Raw genomic sequence first — 7,761 nt, forward strand, 5'->3', positions numbered from 1 at the left:
CTTTGATTGTGCTCTACCACTAAGCTATGCAACCAGTAACCTCTGTGCTTCAGTAATTTCTCTATAACTAGTTACCACTCTGGTTTCTGGGTATTCTACGACTTAATAGTGGGACAAAGTCTACACTACTGTATTTAACTTCACTATTTCAGAAAATCCTACACTGGATACATATTTTGCAGTTAACCAAAAAAACCAAATTACTGCCATTGAATCAATTCCGACATAGTTGACCTCCATTGTGTTCCCAAGGCTGTATATCTTTACAGAAGTAGATTGTATTATCTAAGGTGATTGCCTCATCTTTCTCCCAGTGGATAGATTTAAACCACCAGCCTTGTGGTTAGCAGCCAAACACCTTACCAAGGATGCCACCAGAGCATTATTTTATTTATTAATTTATTTTTGCAGTTAGGCCGTGAGAAAAAGAACTGAAAGAAAGCTAGGCCTAAAGGTCTCATTACTGTTTCCCAGCCCAGTCAGCCCAATCCAAGTTCTGATCATCAACAACCTACCAAAGTGTTTCATTCCAACACCAGAGAGAGTCCCAGGTTGGACTAATCTCTTCTGACACCATTTCTCTTTCTTTCAACTTCCTTTGTCTATGCCAACAAAACTGCTAAAAGACAGAAAAAGTAGTGCAGAGAAATGCAAAGAAGAGTAGCACCTACACTGACTCAGAGAATTTAGGTCATAATGGGGAGAAAAGATAGAAAGGAATCAATTAACATTGTTTGATGAGAAATGAAGGTAAGGTAAGTAAAGTTAATATTAGCCTGGAAATTTTGACATTTATTCACCTGAACTAGATATCAGAAAGTGTCCTTGCTATAATTACTGTTAAGTTGGTGGAAGTTCAATTATTTAATATGAGATTTTAGTGCTTAAGTTCAAGTCCATGTTGAGGATCATTTTTTTTTCTTTTCTCCTAAGTATTTCTAAATATTATACAGTAGCCAACTGAAACTTGGCTTTCTTTTAGGAAAGTCTTTAGAGCATTTTAGTGTAAGCCTTCAATCCCCACATCCTGCTGCTGACTCAATTGGCTCTGAGGGAGCAAATCCAAGGTTGCAACAGAATGAGAAAGACATTTGTTAAAAGTATATGACCCAATGATTGCCTACACCGCCCTACTCTAAGTGGGAAGGCAACTTTGGAAGCTCCTTCAAAGATCAGCTAGTGCTCAAACAATTTCTTTTAGAAGGATCCACATAATTCTGGTCCCTATGAGTTAGAAATTAAAGATGTCCCAAATGTCCAACTTTTCCAAACTGCTGTACTACTCTATAATCTCTAACATCAACTACTGTTCCTTCCCTCAGTACTCTCCCTCCCATTTTAGGGTTCACTGTAACATCCCACCAAGCTCAGGGACCACTCAAGAAATGGCTCAAGTGGTTGTGGAGGCTGGCAAGTCCCAAATCTGTGAGTCAGGCACCAGTCTGGAAAATTCTTCTCACTCACATGGTCCACAAGAGCCAAAACATGGCCTTGATTATATCACTCCTGAATTTAGAGACCATTTAAAGAATAGATTTGATGCATTGAACAACAATGACCAAAAACCAGAGGAACTGTGGGATGACATCAAGAATATCATCCATGAAAAAATCAAAAGGTCATTGAAAAGACAGGAAAGGAAGAAAAGACCAAAATGGATGTCAGAAGAGACTCTGAAACTTGCCCTCGAATGGAGAGTAGCTAAAGTGGATGGAAGAATGGACAGGATAAAAGAGCTGAACAAAAGATTTCAAAGAGCAGCTCGAGAGAACAAAGTCATTTATTATAATGAAATGTGCAAAGACCTGGAGTTAGAAAACCAAAAGGGAAGAACATGCTTGGTATTTCTCAAGCTGAAAGAACTGAGGAAAAAAATTAAGCCTTGAAATGCAATACTGAAAGTTTCCTAGGCAGTATGTTGAATGATGCAGGAAACATCAAAAGAAGATGGATGGAATGCACAGAGTCACTATACCAAAAAGAGTTGGTCGATGTTCATCCATTTCAGGAGGTAGCATATTTTCAAGAACCAATGATACTGAAGGAAGAAGTCAAAGCTGCACTGAAGTAATTGGTGGAAAACAAGGCTCTGGGAATTGATGGAAAACCCATCTAGATGTTTCAACAAACTGATGCTGCACTGGAGGCACTCACTTGGCTATGCCAAGAGATTTGGAACACAGCTACCTGGCCAAGTGACTGAAAGAGATTCATATTTGTACTCATTCCAAAGAAAGGTGATCCCACAGAATGTGGAAATTATCAAACAATATCATTGATATCACACACAAGTAAAATCTTACTGAAGATAATAAAAAATGGTTGCAGCAGTATATTGACAGAGAACTTCCAGAAATGCAAGCTGGATTCAGAAGGGGACATGGAGCAAGAGATATTATAGCTGATGTCAGATGGATCTTGGCTGAAAGCAAAGGATACCAGAAAGATGTTTATTTATGTTTTATTGACTATACAAAGGCATTCGATTGTGTGGATCATAAGAAATTGTGGATAACATTGGGAAGAACGGGAATTCCAGAACACTTAATTGTACTCATGAGGAACCTGTACATAGACCAGGAGGCTGTCATTTGAACAGAATGAAAGGATACTGCATGGTTACAAATCAAGAAGGGAGTGCATCAGGATTGTATCTTTTCACCATACTTATTCAATCTGTATGCTGAGCAAATACTCTGAGAAGCTAGACTATATGAAGAAGAATGTGGCATCAGGATTGGAGGAAGACTCATTAACAACCTGAGATACACAGACGACACATCTTTGTTTGCTGAAAGTGAGGATGACTTGAAGCACTTACTAATGAAGATTAAAGACTACAGTCTGCAGTGTGGATTACACCTCAATATAAAGAAAACAAAAATCCTCACAACGGGACCAATAAGCAGCATCATGATAGATGGAGAAAAGTTTGAAGTTGTCAAAGACTTCATATTACTTGGTTCTACAGTCAGTGCCAATGAAAGCAGCAGTCAAGACATCAGATGACATATTACATTGGGCAAATCTGTTGCAAAAGACCTCTTTCAAGTGCCAAAGAGCAAAGATATCTCTTTGAAGACTAAGATACACCTAACCAAAGCCATGGTATTTTTAATCACCTCATATGCATGTGAGAGCTGGATAATGAATATGGAAGACCGAAGAAGAGTTGATGCTTTTGAGTTGCGAGGTGTTGGCAAAGAATGAAGAAAGTACTGTGGACTGCTAAAGGGATGAAAATCTTCCTGGAAGAAGTGCAGCCAGAATGCTCCTTGGAAGTGAGAATAGCCAGACTTCATCTCACCTACTTTGGTCATGTTACCAGAAGGGACCATTTTCTGGAGTCATGCTTGGTAAAGTGGAGAGTCAACGAAAGAGGGGAAGGCCCTCAACAAGATGGATTGACACAGTGACTGCAGTGATGGGCTCAGGTATAGGAAGGATTGTGAGGCTGGCACAGGACTGGGAAGTGTTTTGTTCTTTTGCACATAGGGTCACTATGAGCCAGAGATGACTCGATGGCACCTAACAACAGCAACACATGGTTCCAGGGGCTGATGAACCCATGTTGGCAGTTCAGAAGACAGACTGCTGTCTCACAAGGCTAAGGAAGCTGGTGAACCAGGTCAGATGATAGGATGCTGTCTCAAGTCCCAAGAACTGGAGGTCGGATGATTATGAATCACATTCAGGATTGAGAGCATGAGAGAGAACTTTGCCAGAGCATTCACATATGTTGGATGTAGATCATACCTTCAAGTGAACTAAGGGTGGTGACTTGAGTCACTCCCTCGTAAGGAGATGACTCAAGATACAACCCATCCTAATCCTGCCTCTTTAAATAATGGATAACTCACTCCAAGATGGGACCATACCACAGGCATAGAGGCTCAGATTTATAATACATATTTAAATACATTTGTAATGTATTTATAATACATTACAAATGTAGGACTACATGGAGGACTACAGCTAGAAGGGCCATATTAAATAATTCACTGTACCACAGGACACCCCCTGGCACTTCTAGCCATTGGACCTTTCGTACTTGAAGGATTAACTTCCCTACCCCAATCATTTTACCAGTCCAAAATACTCATTAACCATTAGTCTTTCAGTAGGTCAAAGAGTCCTAAGGGTGAGGTTACTCAGGTACCAGACATTTAGGCCTATTCCACATGTTTATCTGATGTGGTCAAGTTCTCCAAAATTTGTCTTGTTTTCACCCTTCTGGCCTCTGATAAAATTTAACTGAAAGAAGATCATTCCCTTGCTCTGAGTCTCTCTGAGATATCAGCACAATGTTACATGTCTCCCATTGTATAACCCCTTTATTCATTCATTTACCTTCAGCTGCTATTTCTCCTTTCTTCCATTTGTCATTTATTTCTACCCAAAATTTTCCACTTTGGGAAAGAATATCAGGTTCAGCTGCTGTGCCAGTCCAGGTCGCTGGTAGCAAGACCAGTCTAGCAAGTGCTTCTCCATCAGTCCACTCCCATTCATGTTGGGTAGGGTTACATAAGTACAGCATTAGTAGGCTATCTTGACCACTAGGTGATATGGCAGTATTCACTGTCAACTCCAGTTTTGCCGGCTGGGGGGAAGGTCCAGTGCATCCCATCATGCCCTTGGGAATTCTGGCATGCAGGTTCAAGGATATCATTACAGTTCCTTGCTTAGGGATCACCACTGCTTCTGGCATCCCTGGTCCTGGGACTGCAGCTTCTGGGAGGGAAAAAACAATTTCAGGTGATGTGGGGAAGAATTTTACAGTGGCACCAGCATCCTCCCTCACCCCCTGTTCCCCAGATCCCCCCAAGAAATGTAGGAATCTGTCCAGTGGTGATCCTCCCATTGCCCCCCTTATGTTGAATGTGAGCACACACTCATGAAGTCATGTGAGCCTTCATCTCCCCTCATTTTAGATAACAAATATTTCAATTGACCATTCAAATTCTCTATCAAATCATCACACTGAGGTTGGTATGCAATATGGTATGTCCAGTTAAAGTGATATTTCTTGGTCCATTGCTTCACCCTGTGAGCTGTAAAGTGTGTTCCTTGGTCTGAAGAAATATAACTTTGTCATCCAAATTGGTATAGTATATTTGTTTCAGTCCTTTAGTGGTGTTTTGGACTTTCTGTCTGTCATGGGATATGCAAAGTCCAGTCCAGAGTAAGGATCTTTCCTGTGGGACCCATCTGTAGCTACCTGAAGCCACTGGCATCATTGGTCCTATATAATCAACTTGCCAGTGATGTGCAGTGCCTTCTCCCTGGGGAATCTGCACCATAGCTATCTGCAACCTCTTTCTTGCTGACAGACAGATCAGTTCTTATTGGAATTTTATGCCGGGGGTGGGGGGGGGCAAGAGGGGTGTGTCTAGATTCAGGCTATCTCTGCATTGCTGTAGCACCAGCATGTCCACTCTTTTCATAGACCCAAGTGGCCACCTCAAAGGAGGGTACCAACACATCCAGTTGCAGATTCTGGTAGCTTTCCAATTCAGGAAGGAGATTCTTCTCATGGGCACTGACATTGCCTACCCTAATGTACCCTCTAAATTTGTACAGTGCTTTCCATAGGTCCATGCCCCACACAAGTATCCTTGTAGGAGTCCAATTTTCCATTGCCCATTTGCCTGACCATATAGTCATGCCAATGGCCACTGCCCATGAATCACTAAAAATCCAAACATATGGGGGTCTCACCATTGCCCAATGCATCCATCATAACTTAGAAGCTAGCATGCAGTTCAGGCTATTGAGCCAACTTGTTCTTACCTTCTTCAATCAGGGTCTTTCCATCTGCTAATCTTAAAGCAGCAGCTCTTCATATCAAATGTTGTCCATGTACCCCTGGAACTGCCATCTGTGAACCAAGGAACCTTCTCCTGGTCAGCAGAAATATGTTCATAGGGCACTCTCTATGTGACAATGATTTCTTACAGCTTTTCAGGTTGTTTCAGGGTAGGACCTATGGGAAGAGAGGCTATCTGTTTGTGGATACGATGGGAATCTCCCTGTATTCCTCTAGTAGCTTGTTCTTATATGAACCATTTCTCTTTTATTATGGAGCTATTTTGGGCATCACTTTCCTTATTATAATGTTTCTCTAACATCACCCAAGACATTGTGGGTATTTCAGGTCTCAAGATGATTTTATGTCCCTCTGTCGTTGAGGCAGTCTCAACCAATGCCCACTAGCAGGTGAGTAATTGCCTTTCAAATGGCATATATCACGCTACAGCATCTGGAAACTTTCCAGTTCAGAATCCCAACAGTTGCCATAGGGTGGTGCTCTCAGGTTTTTGCCACAAACTCCAGTTACATAAGTACGTGTGGCAGATGCCTCCAAAATCATGTCTGAAAATGGGTCATAAGGTCTTAAAGGCAAGGATAGTGAGACAATTTTCTGTAATTCAGACACAGTCTGCTTTTGCACAAGCCCCCTCTGAATACAGTTTTCTTATGAGTGGTTTTATGCATGGGAGCCAGCAATATTTCCAGATGTGGAATATATGTTCTCCAAAATCCAGATAGACCAATCAAATGTTGAGCTTTCCACTTACTCTTAAGAGCAGATAGTGACAGCAACTCATTCTTGGTTGCTTGCAGAATATCACGGGTATCTCCTACCCAAGTTATACCCAAGAATTTCACCATTTGGGCAGGGCCCAGGATTTTTGCTGGATTTATTAACCGGCCTCTGTCGGTCATGTGGACTACCACTTTTCTCAAATCTGCCCTAGTTTGTTCTTCTGTGTTTGATATTAGCATAAAACCATCATTGTAATGTATGTGCTTGAGATCTACCCCAAGTCCAAGTCTCTTCTAACCAAACTATGATAGTAAGCTGGTGAATTCAAATAAAACTGAGGCAACACATTGAAAGTATGTTGGGATTCTTCCTACATGAAAACAAACTGTGACTGGTTCTTTTCTGAGATTCAGATTAAGAAAACGCATTTGCAAGATCAATCACTGAGTACCAGTATCCTTTAGACTGCTGTATTTTCTGCATCATGGATACCATGTCTGAAAGAGCTGAAGCCACTGGTGGCACTACTTTACTTAGGCCTCAATAGCCTGTTCTCAGCCTCCATGAGCCATCTGCCTTTTTCCTGGGTCATGCAGGGCTGTTATACAGAAAATTTGTTGGCACCAATACTCTAGCCTGTGCGAACTTTGGTGGTGTAGTGCCTAAGGCATTTGACTGCTAACCAGAACAACCACCCCTTAGAAGGAAGACGGGACACTAGACTCTAGCCATTAGCATGTCTTTAATCAAAGTAGTAATCTCCTTTTGTCTACCAGGTATCCTAGTAAAAAACAAAAGAAAACAAAAAACCTCACTGCCATCAAGTCAATTCAACTCCTAGCGACCCCTCCTTGGGTTTCAGAGGCAGTATCTCTACAGAAGTAGATTGCTCAGTCTTCCTTCCATGGAGTGGCTGGTGGATTTGAACCACTAACCTCATGGTTAGCAGTCAAATGCCTTAGGCACTAGGCCACCAGAGCTCACCAGGTATCCTATACTGTTTCAAATTAATAACCTGACTGGATTGGGGGCAATTCTAATGGTTCCCATTTAGCATATCCAATCAATACTGGCCTAAAGGCAAAACTACATGCCGTCAGTTTTACCATATCACAAAGAAGGAGTGTTCTCCAGTCACACATAATATCCATACCAATAATACATTCAGGTAAGGGAGATGCAACTACTTCATACAACATCTGTTTAAATCTCCC

The sequence above is a fragment of the Orycteropus afer genome, unplaced genomic scaffold, assembly GCF_000298275.1.
Source record: "Orycteropus afer afer isolate SDZICR_OR568_19922 unplaced genomic scaffold, OryAfe1.0 scaffold00627, whole genome shotgun sequence".
Lineage (NCBI taxonomy): Eukaryota > Metazoa > Chordata > Mammalia > Tubulidentata > Orycteropodidae > Orycteropus > Orycteropus afer.